This window comes from Phallusia mammillata, chromosome 5 (genome assembly GCF_965637545.1).
Source record: "Phallusia mammillata chromosome 5, kaPhaMamm4.hap1.1, whole genome shotgun sequence".
NCBI lineage: Eukaryota > Metazoa > Chordata > Ascidiacea > Phlebobranchia > Ascidiidae > Phallusia > Phallusia mammillata.
The window spans coordinates 17803071-17830291 of NC_137256.1; the positions used below are offsets into that span (position 1 = coordinate 17803071).

A 27221-nucleotide genomic window follows, 5' to 3' on the forward strand; every position below is an offset into this window, starting at 1 on the left:
TTGCTTCTAATCAGAAAACGAGCATTTAACTTATGTTTTCAATGAAAAACGATTTCCTTATTCTTACCCAGAAGGTTCTGCTCCCAGTATAAAACAATCACTTATGTGGTGTATGAAAAACGCCTCTTTCGTAAGGAGAAAAACGACTTGAAATTAGCACAACTGGTGGTAAAACACCAGTTGACACCAAAACACCAAAACACCAAAAACGTTTTTTTTTCTGACACCTACACAAAAAATGTTTTAATTTGCAGAAATGGTAAAAACTTTTCTGGTGTTACAACATAAAAATACCTTTTTCTGGCACTGAAGAGAAAAGTCTTGCTTCTAATTAGCAAAACGGATGTTGTCATTTAAAAATTTTTTTTACACCCAAAGATAAACAATTTAGTCCCAATACCCAAACAGGGTTGTAACATCAAAAAAGGCCAATTCTTGCCAACAAAGAGAAAAAAAATCTGATCTTAATCACAAAATGGAGTTGGCTTTAATTATTAATGCCGGATACTGGGGAATTCGCAACTTCTGCTGCCAGCCACAAAAGTTTCGCCAATGGGTAATTGCGGCGTCCGGATGCTTGTTTCCTAATTAGGGTCTCGATAAAGTCGGATGTGGGTGTGCCAAGTTAATTGATTTTTTTGTCTAACATTTTGGAACGCGCGCTGACATTTTACCAGCTGTTTTACTTGGTACACGCCATGTTGAAATTGTTGCATCCAAAATGTGAAAAAGGAGAATATTTTTGTTTGGAGAGAATATTGTTCTTGTGTTTTTATAGTTTGGTGTTTTTTTTATTAAATTTGGGAAAGACTGATGATCTTCCGAATTTGGCCTGGATATTGTATATTTATTGTACATATGATTTAGTTGTTTTATGAACAATGAGAACTTTACAAAATTTCGTTTCAGGTGAAGACAACCTCAATGTAAAAACGTCCAATTAAAAGTTTTTTTTTAAGTCTTGACAAAATGTCAACTTAGTTTTCCGAAAAACTGTTAAAAAAGTTGTAGAGTCTTACAACGCACCAACAATAAGTGTCACAAACAATATTGTGATCACAAATACAAACTGGACAGTCGATTGTGGTCATCTGTCCATCACTTGTCCGTTCTACGTCATACGCGTCTCCTCAAAGCAGCTCAAGGCGCATTTCAATTTTCTGCGTTTGTTTGCAGTCCGCGTGAACTAGGTCTTTAATCGCCGTGGCCGCTCTATCGCAAGTTTTTATCATAACATCAGCTTCGCACGCTATCCTGTACGCCGGTTACGTCCGAAACCCAAAGAGTGATGTCAATATGTCGCTTCGCCGTTGAAACGAACTGTCAAACGGCGCTGATCTCAACACGCCAAGTGGTAATGCATTGGATACGCGATTTACGCTTTGGGGTGGGTTGCGCTGCTCCGTGGTTAAGCTGTTTATGTTCAGTATGCGTACACCATGCTAACGGCTATAACAGACCCTGGTTTGTCTTTCCATATGGACTACTTTATACACATTACTGCGGTTGACACACTAATGTACATAGGAAAATAATGGCTGCTCAATAAAATGATGTTTGGTTACTGCTGGGTTATACGAAGTTGTGAATAGTGATGGTAATTTGCATCGGACTGTACTTGCATTAGCTGACTTCCTCATACGGGTAGTTAAAGAACCGACCGAGTATTTTTATTGTACACTGTACAATGTACAGAACAGTTGTATTGTGTCTATTTTTGAATGTACACAAACTGCTGGTCGGTAGCGGCGCTAGTGAGTCAGATTAATCAATACTGATCATTAAAACCCAAAAACGAATCCCATTGACACATTTCGAATACTTATTTTTTTACCATCCAGCTTTATGATTTACTTAAAGAACCTAATATGGAGTTAAACACCTGCCCTTTATGTCTCAAAGATTTATTCAGTGTTTCTTTTTCTAATTTCTATAAAACGTTTTGCCGAGCTGTTTTTCACGTGACTCAATCCAATGACCTTGCACCAGATTTGCATAAGAATACTTATTTCGTGATGTAAGACTTGTCACGTAACATAAGTAACTACTGATTCATCTATCTTTGCGAACGTGACCATTGCATTGTAACCATGACACAACACTAATTGCACTTACTTTTTGCTTAAAGACCATGTCAAAACACGAATTGTTATGAGGCTGTAGTATCTTACGTCTTGAATTTATGACTTTTTTCAATGCGGTATTATTGTTGTATTTTTAGATATTTGTTGGACGTAAAGTTGTGTTGTCTTGTTGGTGCTAGATTTATGGGTTTGAGTAATTTCTCCTTTCTGTGTCATCTAGTTCCAATAGCAATTTACAAACTTTTGGACAAACCTTAGTAATAATACCCACACGCCTACACTATAAAATACCCTTCCTCATTTATTACGATATGGTTAAGCACACAATGCCTGGCGGGTGTTTCCTGTTGCCATTTCTTATGCTCAATCTATTTGTTGCGCGTTAAAGCGGAACAGGTTTATTAATTTTTTTACAAATTCATAGCGTATCGCAGCTGCGCAAAGAAACCTTGCGAAAGTCATTGTCTAATTTTAAAAAGCTCTGAGTGACATTGTGTAAGTTTTGAGTTGTTTTTGTATGGGTGGTTGCATATGAGAACCTGTCGGTCATTTAGGCATGCATGTACTTTGGTTTTTATGTAAGATTTAAAGTTTTTGTAAATATCGACCCCCATATTCTTTGCATATATGTAAAAAAATTATGGCTTTTGCGTAATACTATACTGTCGTACATTAACGTGATATTCCTGAAAACATCTACGTGATCAATCTTTGTTTTTACCTGTGACGTCAAGATTGCTACGTCATAAATATCCGCTGCCGGCTTTTCACTTTAGTCACTAAAGCGTGATTTATGTATATTGGTGCAGTGCGAAAGTGACGTGCAAACGATGTTAGTTGCGCAACGTGCATGACGTCATGGGCGATGACGTCATTCCACAAATACAAATTAAATCTATATTATGTTTTTCTGTTTCCTATTAATATAAGGGATTGTATTCAGTTTGCAAAAAATGAAAACCTCAACCTAAACCAGTGGTTCTCAACCTTTTTTCTTTCGCGGCCCACTTTCATTGCAAAAAAAATTCTGTGGCCCAGTAAATTTTTAAGATAGAAAGAAATCAACTATAAAATAGGTTCAGAACAAAAAACAAAACAAAAACATTCCTTCTCAATTCCTCCCCAAGTCATTATTCTTATAAAGTTGAGTGTAGTGACACAAATGAAAGTAAATTCTTAAAAAAGCTTTCTATTTGGTTGGTCTGTGGCCCAATCAAAATGCTTCCATGGCCCACCAGAGGGCCATGGCCCACTGGTTGAGAACCACTGACCTAAACGCAATGTATCTTTTGAACGAGCCCTTCCCTCCATTCTATGCTAAAGATTACGACTCTTTTTGCTAAACGCATTGCAAGCACTCGCAATTTGAACACAAAAACAAAAAAATACGGTATCTGTGATTTTGCGTCTAAAATTTGCATTCTCACGACAGCTGGATGTTTCTAATCAACAAAAAATAGCAACCGAGTTCCGTGGCGGAAGACCTGTTTGCATATTTGCTTTTGCTACGGAAACCGGTAGTCATGTCTTAACGGATATTAATGAAACGTGATTATGGTTGCGCTTGTTGCTCATACAACGACTAATGTTGATATCGGTAAGGTTCCGCATGTAATGCAAACGATGTACAAAGTAAATGTTTCACCTTTTACCATTTTTGGCATTTTTTTACCATTGCAACTAATGTAGATTTTTCAATTTTGGCCTTTGTTACAAACAGCCCGAAGATACCTCTTTTGCATTACAACCAAAATTTATCTTTGTGTTTATAATTTCAGTTTTTTGTGATGTCAAAAATCAAATGTTACGTATTCGGTTCCTAAATAGCACATTTTGAAACCGGATTGTGTCAATATTCAAGTCGGAACCGGGTACGCGTAAACCCTTTTAGTTTGCCTTACTCCTGGTTCTACTTAGTCACCGCGTAGAGCCCCTTAAATCATACAAAAAGGTGGTATAGGCCGCTTTCTTCAATTTTTTTCGCAACGTTGTCATTTCACACCGTATCTCCTTCAGTGTTTGCTGTGTGAGTCAATTCCGCAACCCACGCATTCAGTGACAACTGTTTCTGTTGAAATCTTTTGTTCCCGGTTTCGGTGACCCTATGTACACATCTATAGTAGGAACCGGTCTTTTTGCCGTGTTTCACATGGCGAAACCCTAAATAATGTGATGTATGTTCTATTGTGGCTTATGACTTCGAAAACCACTATCTTTTAGTTACCTTGTGTCGTTTTGACTAAAGTTTGATAACTCGCAGTGGTATTTGACATACGGTCGCTGGTATGAAATAGTCGTTTTTGACTGTTATTGTTTTTTCTTCAGTTAAAAAATTGAAATTAGAACCTTTTTATTTGATTTTTTGATTAGTGGAGAAAAATGATTTTATTACAAAAAAGAAATTTAAGTATTTTGTTGAAAATGTTTCTGCCTAATAAAAGCTTTCAATTTCCAGTTGAGTAAAAAAAAACCTCAACAAACCATGTATTTTGGGGGTTGTCCGTTTCACCAAATGCGTGTAAAGTCACCCTTCTAACCGGGACAGCATTAAGATTACAAAACCCTTAAAAATGCGTTAAGAATGCACATATTTTTTTTGTTTTTTTTAATGCAATAAATGTCACATCATTTCGCCAATGCACCGAACATGTTTTACATTTGTGACATTTCCGACAACGACCTGTAATTGCAATTAATGGAATTACTCAGGTCACCAATCGTGTACTAATACAATTTTGTTTCGATTCCCTTGAAATTTATATTTTTGGTTGCGACCGCAAAAAAAGGTTAGATCGGCTGCCTGTTTGTTGAGGAACTAGGGTATCCATGACCAGAAAATGAACTTTTTGCAAGCTTTAATCTAAATCCGTCTGTAGAGTTTGTTTTTTTGGTACAATCTAAGCTTAGAAAAGTTTTGTGTGTGTTTTATTTGCTTTTAGCGTATCCACATAGTGTTGCTGTTTTCGAAAATGTTTTCGTAATTTGCCTTTTTTGGACACGCAGATTCTGCAATTAAATTCAAAACACTGCAAAACGCAATATGTCTTGCGTGTTTATTCGACCAACAGGTTATATGAGCAAAGTTTTGCATTGCGAACTGGCCAAATAATTCTTAAATAATATGTGTACGATGAAGAACGTTTGCATGTCCTACAAAGCCTTTATTGCATTTTTTGGTGATGGCATTAACCATTTTATGACATTTTTTACCAAGCCTATATTCACACCAAACTAGTGGCATAACATACAAGTTTTGACACTTCCTCCAACGACAAACAGGACCACACGCAAGTAATTAAATTTTAAACCAAAGCAAGTTTTGCAAACAGCCAATCAGCGTAGGCAAAGGCTGTGACGCACGCTGCTCAGGCAAAGATTAATTGTTCTGCTCAAAACTGTGCGATTGTATCATCAAGCGAACGCAGCTTTGTCGACAAACAGTCCTTATCGTGCACCTTCCTTAATGCAATACAGCCTGACATACAAGGGCCGTCCATGCGGTCGCGGTGTGCTTGTGTTTACAATAACACTATAGCGTGTTTTTGAACAACTTCGACAGTAAGAAAGCGGAATGTTGTCAGCTCAAATTTGCAGACGCTAGTTTTGGCTTACATTCAAACTTTCTACCTCCTATCTGATTTTAACAGTTTCCAAGCACTGTTGCCCTGCGCTCATATCGTCCTTATTTGTTGCCCCAACTGGCCATGACGTCATGTTTGCTTTGTGGAATGTTACCATTGTTGTGGTGCCTGTCTTTTAAGAAAAAGGTTCCTCTACATAAATTTGGGCCTAAATCTGTAATTCTTTAGTAATTTCGTGTTGCTGTCTCTGTTTTATCTGTAAACCTCAATCAAAAAACTTGTTGCTAGAATTTAAAAGTGCTTTCTGGTATAAAGGTGGTTGTGATTAAGTTTGTAGCTAAATATTAACGATAATCTTATTTAGAAATGAGGATTTTGTAGTTGAACTAACAAAATTCGTCTTGGTTACGCAATTTTTTAATCTTACACGAACAAAATGTCCACAGTGTGACTAAACTTAAACATTATGTTTTTTTACATGTCACACTCGAGGCGAAAAGGACCGTTTTTTTACATGTTACACTCGAGGCGAAAACAAATTCAATTTATTCACAAACAAACCGAATCAGTTTATGATTGATTTGTGAGGAAATACAGGAAGGACATGCCATTTCCACTGGCGTTTTATCCGTTCCTCTAAAGCCGTAGTTGATAAATTGATTTACAGGCCCACCTACTTTACTGGTCTTGCCTGACCCCTATCACCGGTTTGTCGCGATTTGTTACAACGGCTTTTTGTTAGAGATTGATTAAGTCGTGTCTGTTGGACGGAAGAAATCTCTGTCCTGCTTCATGCCCTGTCATGTAACCTTTGCTTGTATTTTTATTAATTGTTATCCGTTCCGGGTGTTTTCAATGTGTTTTTGAAGAGAATTGGCTCAACTGAAATGACTATCCTTACTTTGTACGCTGTAAATTCACTTGACGATGCCAATTATGCTTGTACCTAATAAGCACTTTGTTCTAGCAGGTGTTCCGTGTTTCTTGAAAGGTTTATATTCTACAATTGAGTTGTTGTAATTGTAGTATGACAGGCTTTAAATGGTATGTTTGTCATTATGAAGATGTGTAATCAAGACGCAAAAACCGCCACCGCGTCCAATTAGTTCTGAAATGTTGTTGCGTTGCTTGCTTACAATGGACAAATATAAAAAAGCATCATGTTGATTAATAAGTGAACTTTATTGCACGTTTGTCAACAGCAAAAAACAACACACAAAGAACCTCAATGTCCAATTAGTCCTTCATTACATTGACTCATGATCTATTAACAACGGATCTTAAAGGGCATTGAGCTAATTAAAAATATTTTACATCATTGTTTCTCACATGTCTTGAGGTGAACAGACTTAATGACAATCCAAAATTTATTGCAGATGTTATAATCTCAAGATATTTTTTCTGTATTGTTTTTATGTTTTTGAAAAAAAAAAACTTCCTGCACACGTTTCAGATAAAACAAGTTCCAAAAATTTACTCCACACAACATTTGTACGGCAATGTTTTCAAATTGAAAATTTTAAAGATACATTTTTAACTGTTGGATTGTTGTCGTAAGTTCGCAACGAGCTATTGGGTAAAGTCATGTACAAACCCATTCAACTCTTTAGAAATCTAAATCTTTATTTGTTACTACGTGAGATAATTTGTAATTTTTTTACGCGTATTTGTATTCCATGTACAGGAATTGAGACTAAACCAACTACTTTGCTGTGCGTTTGAGCACTTAAAAAGTCCTTCCTAGTTTACACTTAAAAGGTTTCACGTCTAATCATCGCTAATTAACAGCATCAGGGCACTTGACTCGTAGAATCGATTTCCAGTGATTTTGCCAATTTTCCACTCATTGGTGAGTGTAACGCCTTTTCCAGATCAAAATTATCCAATTCTCCGTACGTTTTGTTGTTCAAGCACCTCTTGGTTATGATCGCAGTCTAATTGGGACGTTTGTTCGCCTGTAAGCCGAAAATGGATGTGTCGGGTGTTGATTCATGCAGGAAATGATCTTTAGGTTGTCACGACACGAAATGACTGTGACTGTTGAATTCTTGGTATCGGTTGCCAAGCACCTCCGTAGCAACACAGGTAGACAACACGGAAAATGCACTACTAAATGCCAAAAATGCACAGAAATAAACATACAAATTTAAATAGCATTTATAGTTTCGTTTACAATAACAAATAAACGTACAAATATAAACCGTATTCATAATTTCGTTATGAACTGACAAAGGGTCGTTAACGGTGTAGTGTACATATTCCTGAAAACTACTTTCTTATTGGCTAAAAAATAACTTTTTTCTACCAACAATTACGCAAACAGTATATATTTTTCTGAATTCTACTAACTGGATATTCTTTTAGTTTAAAAATAATGAAATAAAACAAATCACCATAAAATAACAAAAAAAAAACGTTGACATATGCATCTCATTTAACACATCCAACACAATTACGCAGGAACACACAAGAAATACACACTTTTACACCAACGCCGCTGCCAACATTCAGTGGCACATTAAACCAAATCATACATTACCCACGCAATCAACGTTAAAATAGATAATTCACGAAAACACATAAGTACAGTCATGTACCCAACCCAACCCAACGACAGTGACCTCGTTTGACTCAAAAGGCCAATTTTCATAATGGTATCAAATCAGATTTGCGTCAAAGCCCACCCCGTACATTATTACTTGCGAGGTATTGTTGTTGGTCGCCGTCTTCACAAAGCCCATGTTTTTTGCGATAACATCGGTACAACTTCCTGCGAGTGACTCAGTGCTCGTTATATCTGATGCCAAGGTGCCAATAGAGATTTTGCCGTAACCGACTCTTTGGCGTTGTATACGTTGGGCATTTTGTTTCTCTCTTAGTGTTGATGGTGAATGTGGCTTTTTCGTGCTGTGAAGAGATGCACAACTTCCCTTTTTTACTTCGATTTTTCCTGATCGCCCGTAAACAAGATACGATAATAAATGGCGGTCGTTCGTCCGCTTTGTCAGCCGATAACGAATGTATCCGCTGGCGCTTTGCAGAATTTGCGCCACTATGGTTTGATATATTTTGCGTTAACAAGGCTTTAGTTGACAAAGTTTTTCGTTTGTTACCGATTTAATAAAAAAGTTTAAATAGACGGTTGTACAGCTTATTAACTAATAAAATATAAGATTGTTTTATAAGATCAAATATCCAAAGATGCAGAAATCGTGGGTTCGATTTTGAATAAAATCGCTTGGTTCCTGCGTTTACTGAGCGCCTCTTAATACCTACCAAATTTAAACACAATCATTAATCAAGTGTTCCATAAATGATACTCATTTGACTAAAATATTTTCAGTACTCTGTCGGAACCAACAACACGATGCTACTTCCATATTTGGTTTAGCCCATGAGCGCAACGTAATTGCCGGGTTAACCTGCCGTGTATGTTGTTCACGTACGTACGCTCAAGACGTTATAGGTATAATGGCCTTGACGTTTCGATGGCTTTGAACGCACGGGCAATGCCATAACCCACGTTTTTTGAAGTGAAGTGCACAATGATATGGAAAACGATTTTCATCTTAGGATCACACGTTGTTTATACGCTTTAGTGCCGATTTGATTTGAGCAATTTAGACATCTGTCTTTTGGTTTGGTAGAACGTTTTACGATAAATACGTATTGCAAAATCCTAAGACAATAAGGCAATTAAAATCTTTAAACTGATTTTAATTGAACACAATTGCCTGAGGTAGCATGAAACATCTTGTAGTTTAATTGCAAATCGTGCTTTAGTTTTTTTTTTCAATGCTACCAAAAATCTTTGGTTTGAAACAACCTGGTACGTTTTTTACTGTTAAGCATAATCTAGCAGATAATCTTATAGCCAAGGTTGGTGAAAAAAGTCACTTTTGTCCAAGTTTGTGCATAATTTAAGGAAAATCTGACGTTGATACAAGGCGGTCGTTTTTTTTTTACTTTTGTATATTTCCTTGCATATCTTTCCAAGTTTTGGGCGATTTGAATCAAACAATATTTTATCTGTTTGACCAAACGATTACGATACTTTTTGCATAGTCACTCCACAATTTACGTAAGTCTTCGGAACCACTTGATGATAGCCCGCTATTACCGGATCAGGGATTTTTTCTCCCCTTGGCTACTCAAAGATCGATTGTTAACTTGTAGCATTCGGTTGAATAAACAAAATTACAAGCTCGTTAAAGAGACAATCGCGCAATTATTTCGGAAACCTGCTGTACTTGATATATGAGGGGGGTAATTATGGAATAAAACGTGTTTTTCTGGAACAACGTGACGATTTATGTGTTGTCTCAACCTATCACATTAAATGTTACAAATATATTGCAGGCAGATCATTGTTTTTCCGTCAACATTTAGGTTGAAAATTTCGCAACGTGTGTGCGACCGTTTATTGAATCTGGAATCAAATTTTCTTGTTTGTTTGTTCTTTCTGATAGCTGTTGTATATTTTATGCAGGGTCTAATGCAGACATGTAGTTTTTGATGTCCAGTAATGGGAACAATGTCATTGCTCCGGACAGGCTAAATGCGCGTAAAATGTTTTGTTTTCATTCCTAACCTGCCATGCATCCATCATACAATCAATTACAGACAAATTCTGCATTTTATTCCGTTAATATTCCAAAAATATTTTTTGCTGAAATATCTTTAAGTCAATCGGGTTCGTTTTGTTTCGATCTCAGTATGTTACAGTTCTGCAGTTGTTTCTTTTGTACCTTAGTTTCTCTGCTAACACATATGGCACATGAGGAAAAATGGTTTGTTTCGATTCAAATTTACATATACAAGAGTTAAATTGTCTCCAGTGTCTCGAGTAGTTTTCCACAAATGGCAATATGAGTGCTTTGACCTGTCTCGTTCGGAATTCGTTCTAGCGATGAGGTGCTCTTTACCTTGATAGTGATCGCGTGTTAGTCTCTACCTTCGTGGAAGTCTGCTCAGACTCGTGTACTGACCCACCGGTGATGACGTTGACACGGGCTGATAACACGTCATATGACCGCAAGTTCGACCACTAGAGAAGATTTTTCTTGGTTTTTGAGACCAAATAAGTGATGACCTTCAGAAACGAACCTGGCTATATTTGTAAGTCCCGTGTATGAAGTGCAAACGTTTTGTGAGTACGGAGCAAAATATAGATCACCCTGCTGTGGAGGTCCTGCTGTCTATGTATGGACGCAGAAATGTCTGAAAGGATTATTTGTTTGTTTGTTTTAAATGTCTGAAGTGATTATTTCACATTTTCTTCAATATCGACGACAGGAACAAAAATGTATTATTTGCAATACCAAGATGATCAAAAATAGGCAAAAGTCTCTTAAAACGGGTTGTTTTGTTGATTTCTGTAATTCGGAGTGGACCAAGCACCTTTTCTGGATCTTTTACGGACAGTTTAAGCGCAAAATGCAAGTTACCATTGTTTGGCATTTGCCCTTATACCGCTAAAAAAATTATATCAGTTATTATACCGCATTCAGAATATTTCATAACGTCACGTGAGAATTTTCAGTTTGGTGAAGAAAACGAGATTGATTTCCAGTAAAAAAGAAGGTCACCAACGCAATTTAGGGCATTAAGCGTTACTGATTACTTGATTGTAAACCGATTAATTTCTGTGATAAACTGGCACAACGCATTCACCTTTCTTGATGCATCTCAAATACCGGGCAGCTAACACATCTATCATAAGGTCAGCCTAATATGCAAATATCTCGTTGTTATGATGCTTATCCAGGTCACTTTTCGCTGGTGAACGATTGCGGCTTTAGTGTTGGTTCTCCCAAACCGTCAGAAAATTCTCGAAAAACAGGCGTCATTCGCACGAACCTGTAAACAGCTGTCCTATAACTTCAAACCGCGTCTAATTGCATCCTGTTTTCACGACAGTGCAGACCGCAAGGGGATTTGTAATTCCCTAAAGCACCCCTTTGAAACCGACAACGATCTTGTTTATAGCGTTTTCGGAACAGACCATGTTCCATTAGCCAAAGAAGGCTCTATATACCTAAGTAGATGCCCCAATTGGACATACACATATATGCAAGCGCCATTTGAAATTCTGCAGTGTATACTCTGGACTGTTTGGAAAATATAGCTTTGAATCAATTACGGTTGAAAACAGAAGCCAAAAAATGTCAGCATGTCAACCAGTTTGCTATTTTACGACGACAAAGGTTTTTACCCAATGCTCATGCACGTCATGTTTCAAACAGTTACATCTGTGGATGTTCGTCCTTTTTGCGACCCTAATGACACCGGAAGCCCGCCGAACTTTCGACGTAATCTCTGGCGTATGTCGCAACGCTGATCGTGATTTTCCCCGTAATCTTCGTGCTGTTTATGTTGCCAAACCAAGTCTGCTAAAAAGTTCGCAATCACCAAAGCCCACGCGTATGTGGGTTTTTGCGTAGCGCTGATAGCTCACGTACATAGGCTATTAACGTTAGAAAATAAAGTTATTTTGTTGCTTGTAGGATATTAAATTTGAGGTAAAATCCGAAAAAATAAAGATTCAATTAAATGTTATTGATGTACACATCCTTTATACTTTGACTATATGTTTGGTGGTGAATAAGTGATTTTTTGGACAGTTTTGCAGCATAACAAACAATTGCCTTTGTGAAGTCAGTTGGCATATGCGTCTGAAAACCCAGGTAGTGATTTTTACTACATTGACATAAAAGTATTTTTTCCGTTCTTTTTCATGTTGTAAAATACTTTTATGTAAGATATATTGCGATCTGGTTAGAACCCGGGACAAAATCTATCCCAAAACGTTAAGCAAAGGGCATTGGTTACGTAATGTAAGGACCAATTATCCTAACATGCCTTGCCGGTTTTTGACACATGCCAAAATTAGGACGTATAACACTATACCACGCAGTCACGACTCATCAGATTTCAATAGGCGATTCTATCTTATAAAATTTCCATCAAACCGTTCTTGACATCACACACCTCCGAACTTGAACCTATAAAATCGGGTCAATGGATTTTATTGGTTCTTTCCTAAACAATTTGCGCGCAATCTGCACCAATTTTAAGCGATATCGCCTATGAGGATTATATGCGATCTAAAGATTCCGGTTTCTATCTTTGTCCCTTAAATTTTGACCCCTGGTGCAAGCGAGGACCTTTTGAAAGTCCTTCTTTATCTGAATTGATCTGCGGATTTGTGTTTTGGCTACCATTACATAACTGTCGAATTTGTTTAGTTGCTGGCAGCCACAAAGCCTGTTAAGTGCCCTTGATGCGGTTGAAGCGATATCTGATAAAACTTTGAATATTTATGCAAGTGTGCATCATAAAAACATCATAAAAATCAACATCATAAAAAGCACTTTTACGTAACGCCTTATGAAGATATTTAGAAACAAGCTAGTTAGAAAAACGCCACAACTGTTATTGTTCAAAACCGATCAAAATGAGTATTGTTGCGAAACAAACTACAAAATTTGCAAGACTAATTGATGCTTCTGAATAAGAATCAGTCAACAAATAATCTCAAAACATTTATATTTCACCTATGTGCGCATCTTCAGTCGCTCTTTAAAACCAACGAGTCTAGAGGTAAAACAATATCAAGTAAACAAAATTTGCGAAGCGTTTTTTTTATTGCATTCTTTGTTATGCACAGTATCTTTCTGATCACAAGAATTGTCATATAAATTGGACGCCCTATAAAAGGCGAACTCGACTGTTTCTTTTTCCACTTGGCGGCGCTACACTTTCAAGACATGCACAAGCACCAACCTCGTCTGTGTCCAAAAACACCTTCCCCTACCATATATTAATACTGATAGATTGTGTCCTCGGTTTCACGGTGTTGTCATGTATTTCTATTTCTGGCTATTTTTGCCATGTATCGACTTTTGTTTCTAATTAGGAAATTGAATTGAATACGACCTTCGGAAGACCCCGTTCTTTGCTTCCTATGATTTGAGCATGTAGTTCCGGTACGTCTTTTACTTATCGTTTCCTATTTTGGTCCACTTGTGTGTATTTCGAGGTGTAACATAAGATGAAAGGTTACAGTGAAATTACGCACGAATTTAGCGAAACTGTTGTTACTCATCGACGGTAGGACTAACAAGGTATTGGTGTTTAATCTGAAACTTTTGTGGTTCTCTGCAAAAAAGGATTTTAAAATTGGTAAAGTGTGCCAGTAAGAAAGAAATCATTTATTGCATTTAGTATAGCAGCATTATTTTGTTTATCCTAATTACTACCCCGTATAGCTGGGACTTTAAAATAATTTCATTTAGGCACTTTTTAAAAGGATACCACTACTCTGGTTTGAAGAATCTTTGAAGGCAACATCGAAGTAACGCTGAACAAAAATTTTGAAATCTTTAAAACGTTTATTGCATGAAGTTAAAACACAGATTATTTTTCGGTCTCACTCTGAAAACCTGTCAGCACCTTCTTGTAAAAAAGTGGTTGTTTGTTTGGTCTATAAAATTTTTAAATGTCACTACCTTAGAGTTTAATATATAGTAAATTGTAGCGCTGTTCAAACAAGTTTATGTGGAATTTCTCTCATATTGTCGGAAGTTTGTAAAATTTACACACCAATCTCATGATTACCACGTGACATCATGTTGTCCAAATGTCCCTTAGCAACGCTGTGACGTCACAAACGTTTCCGGAAGTCGTGTTTCCGCGTCCATTGACTGGTCACTTTCAGAAAAACCACCACGAATCCATGAATGGAAGCATTAGGCCACGTGACCGACGAGTCGCTGACGTCATCAAACCGGAAGCGATCAGGCGACTTTCCCAGGGTGCTTGTCACGTGAGCGGAGGGCCAAAGGTCGGTTTTGGGTGCGAATACTTTTCGAAATATTGCCGGTTGTGGGTAATGTAGGAGAAGCTGCAATAAACACTCAATATTTTTGTATCCTCAGTTCCCCCAAGATTTAGCCAACTTTGTGCTGTTTATGTGATTTTTTATGTAAAAACATCCGGGGTTTGGCTTATTGTAGGCACGAAGCCAAAGACCACTTCTTAGGTATTGATTAATTATTCCTATTTTTTTCTGTTTTAAAATTACAATTCAATTTTCTCCAAACCAAGTAATGAAGTTTCTTGAGTCTTACAGATGTACAGAAATGCAATTTCCTGAAGACTGCGATGTAAATTATTGCACAATGTTGCACAAGTTAAATCCCTAAATGTATTTTAAAAGCAACAATAGCTTGTATACCACTTAGTCTTATGACGTGCTACATTTCTGAAATGTATTTCGATTTCCAATCTTACGGACATCACGTTTCGCTTAATTTTCATCACGTAATTTTTAAGTGCTTTTTAAAAGAACTTTGTTAACCTGTGCTCTGACACATACTGTGATTGCGTCACATCTATGGGGTGATTTCCTTACTCGTCACCATAGTACAGGGATGGCGAACCACTGACCCGCGGGTCACAAAGTGACCCACCACGTGAATTCTAGTGACCCACTTGTAGTTTTAAAAATTTATACTGATTACTATAGGTAGGGTTACCAGATTTCCAAGATTAAAAAGCAACACAACAGTTAACTTAACGCTCTTTGCCACATTGCCTATTGTCTTAAAATACCGATTGTTGAGTCAATTGTGAGGCAACAGATGTGCTTATTTAAACGTAAAACTTGAAACGATTTGTTGTACCTTTGTTGACGCTGTTCGGTTCCACATATTCATGCGAATCCTTGTTTTCACGCATGAATTTCATACAACCATGTTCCAGGAATCGTCTCAGCTCAGATATGACTGCTGCGTGTATTAAACTGAAAACTACCTAAGACTTGCAGAAAAGATGCAACAACAAGCATCTTAGCATTGACATTGACATACAATAAAATATGTGACCCACTTTGTTTTCTTTCCGAATTTTAATATCATGTTTGACCCATTCAACTAAAAAGGTTCGCCATTCCTGCCATAGTAGATATTATGTAAAGAATTTTTAATGCAATTTTGATGGGTGGGTGAAATGTACATAGATTGAACAAGTTGACGTCATTTATTCGTGGCTTGTCGTCATAATACGGTTGGTTCCTTTCTATTTTGAAACGCAAATTGATTTCACGTCTGAGGAATAATTGCATGGTTTCAATCCGATTTGTGAATATTTGTCGAAAGCGTGTTATTATTTTTATCCCAGACTTTGTACATCAAATACTTTATTCTGCTGTGTGGTGATTTTAGGGAAATACACGGTTTGACAGCTTTTACTTCTGTGTTCGAAACCTATTATTTGAGATATGTGATTTGTTCTATCTAAAGATTTACCATGGCGATATTAATGCTCAAAGAGAGGAAAGTAAAAAAATATGAAAACAAATAGTGCGTACAGATTTGGGTTTAAACTTTCATTTATATCAAACTTTCAAATCTTGGGCAAAATAGAAGAAAGAAATAGGTTTCATTTTATTCATTTCGTCCATATCTCATGCAACAAACGCCGTGGTATTGAAACGTAGCGGTTTAATCGATTTTGAACTTCAATACCAATAGCGTTTTTTTTTTCATTCTCTTTGCTATTAGCCGTACTTAGAGCGGTAAATATCGAAAACCCTGTCGATTTGGGGACATGGCGACCCTGGCCCTACAGTCTACAACCTTTTACGTTGAAAGGCCAATTGCCCAGCTCGACCCAAAAATAAGCCATCACCCCATGTTTGTCACTTCATAACTTGTTGTGCGGAAGTATACGTCATTCAAATGACGCACGTACGTCGCACGTAACGTCAGATCGTTGACAGCAACTCCAATAACGCCTTGTCGTGCCCTCAGCTGATCACGCATTAGTCAATGAAAAGACTAAATGGTAGCTTGCATGCGGTTTGCTTTATAAATGTTTCCAAAAAAGTCATGCACGTTTTGCGTCAGTGCGTGAATCAGTTAAAATCGTTATCCTATTGTGTCTTACATTGGTCTTACGTCGTCACGTTACTTCAAAGCCATTGCCCGAAATAATTATTTTGAGTAAATCGTAAAGTTTTTATGGAGCAAAACGTGAGTAATGTCTGTCTGTTGCTCTTTTAAAGCGTTGAATGTTTGCCTTTACTTTACAGGGAGTATCGTTAAACGTTTAAATTTGATTAAATTCGCTGCATTTCTAGAGGGGACTTTTCTAAACCTAGCCATTCATAACTACAATACCAAACAGCGACTTCCCTCTGCAATAAATGTTTTAATTACATTAAAGTCAACAGAATAAATCCCGATCAGTATACACATCACACTGCTGAAATTCTTCTTTTCCGACGTTTGTCAGAAAATGGAGGTCTGTTTTACCTACTTAATCCCATTTTAGAGTCATGCTGGATTTGTATCTGTATCTTCGAGGTCATTATATTCTATCTTTGTATAACCGACTTCTTACATACACAAGCATCCAATTTTCCTGAAACAGTTCCCTGTTGTATTATATATTCTGTCAATAGAAGTAAACCGAAACATAGCGAGAACTTTAGTCTAGTTTTCCCTACTATTCATCAGTCTTCCGCTGCGAATGTCAAATTTGCTTATCGTAGGTGCTTGTCTTTCATGCGACCGCCAAAAGTAAAGATTTGAACGTACAATTGAACCTGAGTTGCGCAACTTGTGAACCGCGATTAGTCATTTACTTTTTGGGTAAACCGCAGGTGACGAATGTGTGTTTTGTCGTTTGCCCCACCCTTAAGCAACCAACCGCCGATTTGGTTGTTACTGTTCTCTGTCTGGGAACCCACGCAGTGGCAAATGCAACAGTAAATTGTGATTAATCTGCAAGGTAGAAAAAGGTCACTAGGTATAGCCTAAATAGAACTTTTTTAAATGGGCCTGTACACTGCCAACGTTAGAAAGTGCTTCACATAATTTTTTTTGAATAACTTCAGTTTAGGTAAATTTGCACATTATTAACGAATATGGATAAATTAAATACCTTCCGACCAATGTTTGTAAAACCTAACCTTTCAAACACCCTAAATAACGACCACATAAAATTCAGAAAAGGGAGTTGCACATACTATCATTGCCGATGTGTTTGATGAATCCTAAAGTTTTTTTATATATATTAATAAGGAGTACAGACAAACAATCGCTTAATTTCCAGACAACATATGAAAACCTTACAACAACCCAAAAAACAACCACACAAAATTCGTAAAAAAGCTTTTTTCTGTTCTACCAACTATATCATCGCTTATGTGTGTTTGATACAGTGCTGGTAGTCAATAGACAGGACATGTCAATCACAACTGTTAGTGGGAATTGTGATGCCCAATAGCCAGCTTCGTCATGTCATATCTTGGCGTTGAATGAAGCCTGGTATCCGCCATTCCAATTAGTCGATTTCATACAACGTAATAGCAAAGTATGAATGATTACAAAGTTCAGCACTCTGTCTTTTTGTCTTGCAATATTTCATATAGCTGAATAATTTTAAACTGAACAAAATTGCCAGACTAATCAATACTTAGATGACCGCCCAGCAGAACTATAGACCGGTGAATGGACCCAAAAAGTTGAAGTATTCTGGTTAAATTTTTGTCTATTTGCTTAAATTCGTTTTTTGTGGGTAACATTTGTTTTTCCACACGCACTGAAAAGTAGTGTTTAAAAATAGCCTTATAGGTCCATTGATAACATGCGGTCGTACCTTATTTATACTGAATCCAGTGACACGTATTTGTTTATAATCCAGTCTACAGACTCCGTTTTTGTTAAAAACTCAAGTTCTAGAAAAATATTAAGTCATTCTTTCTTTTTTTCAAGATATATATATATATATATTTCGCTTTTACAGTATCATCAGTATTTGTAAGTGAACACACCACATCGGTGAAATTGTACGCATAAAACATCCAACTGGGTAAAATATTGCTACGAATGTTAAAACAATCTTGTGGTAAAACAGAAGTTGGTTTGCGAATCATCGAATTTCGTGCATTGCTCTGTACTTAAGGTTTTGTAACTATTCCAAAGGCTTACATTACGCCACATGGCATCCAAATGACTTCGGCATTAAAGTCGTGCACTTGTGACCTGAATCCATGATCATTTGTCAGAAGCCATCACGTTCTGTCAAGTCGAGGAAGAACCGATTGCATGTTGCCTAATGATCGGTTCATCCGGTATCGTTTCCTTCGCGTGACACGAACCACGTTGTCATTTCATGCTCCGACAAAGGCCATGTTCTCGAGTTATTAATGCATTTCTGCTGTTGTTGGCAGCCGCACAGACATGGTTCTTTTTAAATTTGGTGTGTTCCAGTTAAAGTGAACAGATTTGCAACAAAGGCGTCTTCGTTTCTCGGTAAAATGATTTCTCGATTTCACTGCCATTAAAATGTAATATTGTGTTTCTTTTTATTTAACTTGTATGCTGGTTATATACAAGGTTTTCAACTTTTTACTGTAACATACAAAATAACAGGATTCAATAGGTCCTTTTCATTATATCTTATAACTTTCATGGAGTTTTTGTTTCCTTGATATTTGCCTATTACTTAGTACGTTTAGGCAGTTCTTGATGTAATATAGTGGTACCTAACGTTTTTATAACTAACTGTTCAGACCCAACTACTGCTATAGGGCTAAAAATAGACGAAAGCGAACGTTTTTGCGTAAAAAAATCACCAAAATGATTATACAAAAACAATGTTTATTACGTCCATAGTTTTATACCGTATATGTTTAGCCTTAACTAATTAACCTCCTGCTGCTTTTTATGACCCACACGTGGAATGTTGTTTAACCAATCCGTTATACTGATGAGTTATGCGCTTTTCACAAAAATAGTTCTTGCTCATTATTGTGCAGTCAATTTATCATATGGTTAGAGGTCCAGGTGTTATATGGAATCAAGTTGGATATTGCAAAAAAATACAATTTTACATTAGACTTAGTTTTTAGGTTTACATAACTTTCATTTTCTTGTATTGTGTAAACTGAGTTGCTTTTATCTCTGCTTCTGACGTCAGGTTACCAGTCCAGACGTGTACCATCAATGATGGACATGACAAAGTGACCTGTAATCTTTCACGAAGATCCCCTAACAGAGTGGACGTTACGCAATTCTCCCATGTCGCAAAGCTCTAAAAAATCCTTTAGCGGAACAAAAAACGTGCTCGCCTTTTGAGGAACGAAGCCTTATGATAAGATAGCGTTTCACAAGATATGACAATAATCCTATTGAAAACATAGTTTGCTTCTGTGATCTTTTGATGGTTCCTTATTTTAGGTATATTTGTACATTACTTTGTGGTTTGGGTATTTTGAACTGCATTGTCATGTGGTAAATTTGACGCAGGGGATTTTTGCTGGGAAGCTTACGGTAAAATTGCTTCCTGTGCTGTGATGGGATTATTATTTTCCGTTTAGACGTGACCTTTGGAAGCTGAAATTAGTTTACTCCGGTTGCCTTACATAACATGCATTTGTAAAGTACAAGTCTGGCGACACTGCTTTAACATAGCAAATGCTTAGTTAACTGGAGGAGGAAAATGGACAGAGGCCACCGACTTTTGTTGGTTATTTCTTTTTCATTATTTATGGCGTGTCACAACTGTCTTTCAAATGCTAGTAGTATTTCTTCTGTTTGTTTTCTTAGTAGTATTTTCTTCTGTGAGTTTGAACCGGTTTACACTACCCAAAAAACAAACAACCTTTTTTGTAAACCGTTGGACAACTATTGAAAAACATGGCCATAGCATTACATAGTAACTTAACTAAGAACAAAATTTCCATTCAAGTTGCATAAATCGTATTCATTTTACTATTTAGACGTATTGACAAAGCTATTGTCAATTTAAGTGGCAAATTGTGTATTCTATTTTAACACAGTAAAATTTGACTATTTCGTTGTATATTGAAATCTGATGCGCCGGCCAAGTCTTACCTCCTTCTTACAACGTTCCCGCATAATACGACTCCGCCCAAAATAAAACCACTTGTAATTTGCAAACACAAATCACGTATAGACACCACGCGCACTTCATTAAACCGCCCACATTAAGCCAAACCAAACATACCATTTCTTACTTAATGCAAATGACTATAGGAGAAGGTCCACTCTTCAGCCAAGCGCCTTTTGTGGCTGAGACAACATTTGGTTTTTGAGTAGCCCTTAAAATTCAATTCGCGTGTATTGATTTTGGTTAAAATGGCCCTTTGGTGTGGAGAAACAAGCCTTGTGGTGAAAATCTGAACCCAAATTTCAATGCTTTGACACTGGTGTTGTAGCGTTTATTTGCCGCTGACTCAATATCGACCGTAGGAAAATAAGCTTACCAGGCTTTTTTACATTGAGAATGGCAAACCTTTGGGGGGCTGGCACTCGGTACTTTGGAAAACTGCTTTGTAATTGGAGAATTGTTGATTTGATTTATAGAGTGGCCCAGATTGAACTGATCTGACTTTTGTTGATATGTTGTAATCGTGAATCATTTTTTCGTACTATAGATATTCATTGTTTGACTGCAAATGTGCGAAGTATTGCAAATGGGTAACAATAATTTATTGAAGGTTCTTACTGTTTAGGTGCCACATAAAAATTACTGTAGTCGCAAACTATTTTTTAAAAGACGCAAGAACTTTTTCAGTCGCAAAACTATATATTCCGACGACTTCGCCTTCTATAATTAAGCACAAGCTTTCATTTGGAAAAATACTGCGTTACGTACGTGCGATATTTGACCGATAAAAACCTTTTTACAATCCGAAGTGTACAGTATTAGTTTAGCTTTTAGCACATTAAAGTGGCATGTGTGCACCACATTGCGTGAAATGCAATTTTGACGGTCATTAATAGGCCTTTAGAGGTATTGCGGCCTTACAATGCATGGAACATTCTCTTATGTGTTATTTTCCAATTTTGTAGATCAATACTTGTTTAAATTAGTCTTTTAGTTTGTACCTACAACATTTGGAAAGTAATTGCCTCATGCAATCAACAAACAGAACGGGTGTAAAACACTAAAAAAAGCTTAATTTGGTTCATTTGTCATATTAGGCCTAAACATATGACAGCAAACATATGTATTATTAGGGTTCAAATTAGTCGTTTAGTTTTTACCTACAACAATTGGAAAGTAATTGCCTCATGCAATTAACAAACAGAACGGGTGTGAAAAAGTCAAAAAATATCTTAATTTGGTTCATTTGTGTCATATTAGCCTTAAAAATATGACAGCAACCATATGTATTATTAGTGGAATTTTAAAATATTCAAAACAACGTGTTTAAAATGCATTTCTCAGGTTGAGGAATTGCTGTAGATGTAGTAAAAAACATTTTAAAAACATTTTCAGACAGCAAAAAATGTGTGTTTACGAAAGCTTGGAAGTGTTTTAAGATTAAAGCTTCACGTAATCTTGACCGAGAACTTCTTATGATAGTGTTCCCTTCCCTTTGTAAACAATAGTACACCGTATCTTATCCAGTTTGCGCTTCCGCCTATTTCAATAGCAAATGCGTTGTGTTTGTTTAAAAATCTTCAACTTAATGTCTTTGCTGTGGAAATTAAATTCTGTTCATCTTCAATGATCTGATCCTATCGGATAAAATAAAAAGCAAACAAACACGTTCATGCATTTAGGCAAACAAAGTCCGAAAACGGTCTCTGGTGTTATAATAATAAATCGTGTCGTTTCTTGGGACCCCGAAATCAACGATACGAGTCCATTACCCGGGGTTGATGCGATAAACGTGCAGCACTACGACCAAATTCTTCCTTTTTGTGTGGCTGAATCAAGATTATCTAGTCACGCGTATGAATAGACATGACGTACAGTTTAAGGAACTATGTGCTATTATAAAAGAGTGTTAAGCCTTTAAAAATAATGAACAATTTTTGTTTAGAATGTAGTGCGTTTTATGGTAATTGCCACATCTAACTGCAAAATACAACCGCTTATAAGTGCGGCCAAAGGGATGAGCCGTTTATAGCTCATACATATTTAGTTTTCTATTTCGAAGACGAGTTACCATTTTTAGGAAGACTCGTCTAATCTTGTATTGGGAGTACGGTATTATTTATTGACCAAGTCAAGCACTATCCTTTGGCTTTATCAGTTCATCGAATATAGCTGATGAACAAGCCACTATTCTCTGGGAATACGTCATTTTACGATAAAACAAGAACAGTTTAGCCGCTACGACCTTGTTCAAGTCGCCAGCATTTCCATTACCAAGGTTCATTGCGTGTGAAAAAAACTCAGTCGAGGCAGGCAGACAAAACAAAACTCGCCCCCACGCCACACAAGGTCATGGCACGACATCAAAATTATTTCCTTCGACTTTCTCCCGGGCCAATAAATGCCTTGACGGGAGGTTGATATTTCCGTAGCTCTGCTTGCCTCTAGCAATCACTATTTCCCATAAACAAGCCTTTTCTGGCCAAGAACCGTTTGTTCCGGCGACTTGACCTCGGTGAAAGGGTAAAAAATTGTAAGTTGTTCAAAAATTGATTGAGGTATCGCAAAGTCGTTAAAGGCAATAGGAAATAATTTCTGGCGCCGTGAAGGGTTGTGAGATCTTTCGTTGACAGTGATATGGTCGGGAGAAACTTGATTGGTTTCCTGATGGTTGAATGACCTACCTTTTTGGCAGTGTTGCAAAATCGATATTTTGCCTTTGTCACTCGGCATATGCGCCTGTTGAGAAACTCCTATTTCACGCCGTCGCTAGTTTCAAGTCCATCCCATCGATCACTATTAAAACCATCGCCTCTTCTCTCCATATGTGCACATGGGTAATCTGCCCACGCACCTGTAATCCCACAAGCACAAAAGCGCGCCGAAAACGCAGTCGGTCTCCTGGTCTAGACGTTGAAAATCCAGCAGAAGCTCCAGTCATTTGTCTCCCGGCGGGCCCGCAAACCCAATAGGAGTGAGTTTCTATATTTAGACGCTGTGTATTTTGTTTGATGTTAAGATCGAAACGAGCCATTCATGTCGGAGAAATGGAACCTAGAATCAATGCACTTTATTGACATTGCCACCACCAACATGTTATTTATCTGCGTTTTTCTTCTTTTTCTGTCGCTCAGGAAAAACCGTCGCGACCGCTCTTAAAGCTTGGTTGGAGATTTTGTCGGTTTTCAGGCCGTAAGTGATCGAGTCATATAGTTTTGGTATACCTAGGCGTTTTGCTATATGAATTGCAATTCTTTGCAAGTTCTGTTCGGAACCGTGTAGGTTGTTGGTTCGACTCCCACCGAGGACGTTGTGAAAACTGGTGATCCCTTTGTTAAATAAAACATGAAGCAACTGGTCCGTTCTCGTTATGTCATGACAAAATCTTTATAGACAACAATACAAACACTAAATCTTTGTAAAATGCGAAAAACCGGTCATTCAAAGATTTGCAGTATCACCCTTGCTATTAAAGTGTGTTTTGAATAAACTCCTGACGATGTTGTTAGTCTACACTTTTTGTAAGGACCAAAAACAACAACGACAACAAAACTACGCCACATTCCGATGTGTGAAATAACTCGGTCTAAACGCAATGACTGGCAACTTTGTATCAGCGGCACATTACACTGCAGACAAGCAGATGATTCGCCCAAGCACTCCGCCTCATTAACCACGGTGGCCAGCTACTTGAGAGTGTTGCCTTGCTGGCGGCACAGTGATAGATTGCAAACGTTGTAGATGGCTGTGTGATGCTCAATCAGCCATATTTGGCGACTGCCTCGGTCGACCTGGAATGTCCTCCTTTGTGTTGTTTACCGCGCTTGAAATGCTGGTTTGTTGTGATTGTTTATTGTCGTTGCCCTATCTCTGACGCTGGTCGATGGGTTAGGGCGTAAACAAATATATCTCTGGGAACAATAGCGCTTTTTACGCACATTTGGGCGCAAATACTGCAGAAAAATTGATGACCCATTTCTTTTTCTATGTTTGAATTTTTTGTTGCCTAAATATGCGAGGAAGTATCTCCGTTCTGCTTCTCCTGTCAGTAAGGTAAATTAGGATGAAATGCGCGCTCAACTGATGAAGCAAGTTTCCGTATCCTATAGCGACGTGGTATAAGTTGTACACAGAGCAATTTTCTGCGTGGTGTAACTGCTTTTTTTCGCAACTTTTCACATATCTCAATGTTTTCAACATAAAAAGATTTGTGTTTGAGTCACAGTTTAGTGATGAAAACTTGCATTTGTAGTTGCAACTTTTAATGAGGTAATGCAAACAGAAATCTAAAATAATAGTGGCAGCTCAAATTACACACTTTTGCTCTTTTTGGACGCCACCGCTTATGTGATGCTGACTTGGCATTTCTCACAATCTTTAAATTTCCAGACACTTGTTTATTGGTGTAAATAAATAAAATCTATCTAAAAAGCAGATATTTTAATGTTCAACATGTTGACACAGCGATTTTTATCCTTGTTCCTGAGACTTAACGGCGCTTCGCAGTGATTTGATATGTCAACAACCGACATAGACAACATACGAGTTTGATGGAGTGTTTATTCTCCGAATTTCTCTTTCTTCGTATTCGAATGGAAGCAAAACAATGTGGACGTGAGGCAGTGAAGCTATAGCTTGTCATTTATCTTACGGAAGTTGCCCCCGCCACACAAACACGTACCTTTCTCAACACTTAGGAAACAAACAATTTCCTTTTTAAGGGCATTAAAAACTGAGGTACGTGCACTAGAAACAGAAATGCCCTGGTTAGGTTTTCGATGCAACCAGAAAACAATTACAAGTTCATGTTATCATGTGTATGGATGATATCGAAAGAAATACCCTATGTCAGTTTCAATGCCGATTAGCAGGTGAATGGATTTATATCGTAAAATGTAACTTAAAGCGATTTCATTTCCAAATATAGGCCAAGGTGTTTTACAGACTGAGGTGTTTTAATTCCAAATTTCCAATAGCAAACGGTTTTCTGTATCACCGCTATTCATTATTTCCCACTCCCAAAAGTATTAGAATAGACAATGTCGTCTTTTGATGGAAGAAGAAAGGCAATATTTGTGTTTGATGATTATCCATTGTTGTTGTTACTTCCGTTACTCTGCAACTCAAAAGGTCGGCGGTCTTGAGCAAAGGCACCTGTTTTGTCGGGGCTCGTTTCTCCCATACGATCGCCACTTGGCCGCCGTATTATCTCCGCACCGTACACGTAAACACAAAAACACGCAAAAACCTTTTATTTTCCACTGTCTGTTTTTCTTTCACCTTTCCAGTCTTGTTCTTTTCATGCCCTGCTCGTCACAGAAGCTTTTGAAGATGTCAAAAGGGAGAACAAAAACTATAAGTCGGCGCATGGTACTGACGACAAAGTTTGCCTACGTCATAGCGACTTATGACGCACATGTCGCGTGCTGAGCTTGGATAGGTGCCAACTGATTAGAAGCCAATCAATCATGTCAATTAGGCAGGAATTTTCTCATACATTGTCGACAACCTGGTGTGAACCGGGCAAATATTTTCGTGGTTCTTATCTGGTACGTAGATGCGGTTCTTCTTGATAAACGAAAATGGATTTGTTTGTTGCGATACAAATCTGGCCAAAGCCTGCTTCCTTTTCTGGTTATGTTTCTATAAGACCTCACGAGCGGTATGGAGTGACATACCTCAGAAATGAATTGCACATTTTATCTTGTTTTTGATGAAAAAATGGAGCCAGTCATATTTACAAAAAACTTTATCAAACTTTGTTTCGCAATAAATATATTTCTGCAAAAATGCTGTTTTATTCCTTTTTTCCTGCTTTTGGGGACTTTTATGATGCCGTTTTGCAAAAAGGCAATACTGTGGTAAATTTCAACTGGTAAAATGGGTTCTTTTAAGAAGCGAAAACAAAATAAGGCTACAAAATCGACAGAAATACTTCTACCAGAATGTGCACAATGGCTAACAAATTGAAAAATCGTTGTAAAACGAACTCATTTTGTTTTTGGGAGTTTCTGAAAATACGCGAGTATAGATGACTGTTAAATTTGTGGTCAATTTCCTTCAAAACAACCTAGTGTTTGGCGCCAATCTGGTCAAAACGCCCAGGGTGGTTTTGGCTGTGGCGAGAATCGAAACCGCGACCTACACTGTAACAGGAGCCTCCAACGATCTTCTAGGAATTCGTTTTCAGTGCACTGGCGTTACATAGAAGCCACTGAAAAACAAGTTTACCAACTGGCTTCGTATACCTTGACAATGGAGAAGCAGACCTCACAGGTTTGATGACATCAATTGTTGTATGACGTCACATGTTTGATGACGTCAAATGTTTTATGACCTGATCGATTGGAAATAAGTTTCCAAGTGACTAGTGCAGTTCAGCTATTATGCTACGATTCGAAAAACTTTCTTATTCATGCTACCTATTTTCAATGCACTTCTTATTGATAAAGCATTGGTTGTGGAACAGTTACTAGAATTGTTTGTGTGAAAAACAAATCTACTATACACGTACGCAAGCGCATATGTTTGGAAATATCACTGTGGGAGCAACCTGTGTTGTTTTCCGTTTAACTCTGACTCTGACTTACGCGTCTGCAATTCAAAACAGCCGCAAAGCGTAAGGTCAACCCGT

The 27221-nt window shown here is 37.5% G+C and overlaps 1 protein-coding gene across 1 annotated transcript in view; it reads left to right on the forward strand.

Moving 5' to 3' along the window:
- The window catches only part of LOC145230497 (activated CDC42 kinase 1-like), a 66907-nt gene that overhangs the window by 19402 nt on the left and 20284 nt on the right, over nt 1-27221 (forward strand). The gene's annotated exons all lie outside the window — the stretch shown is intronic.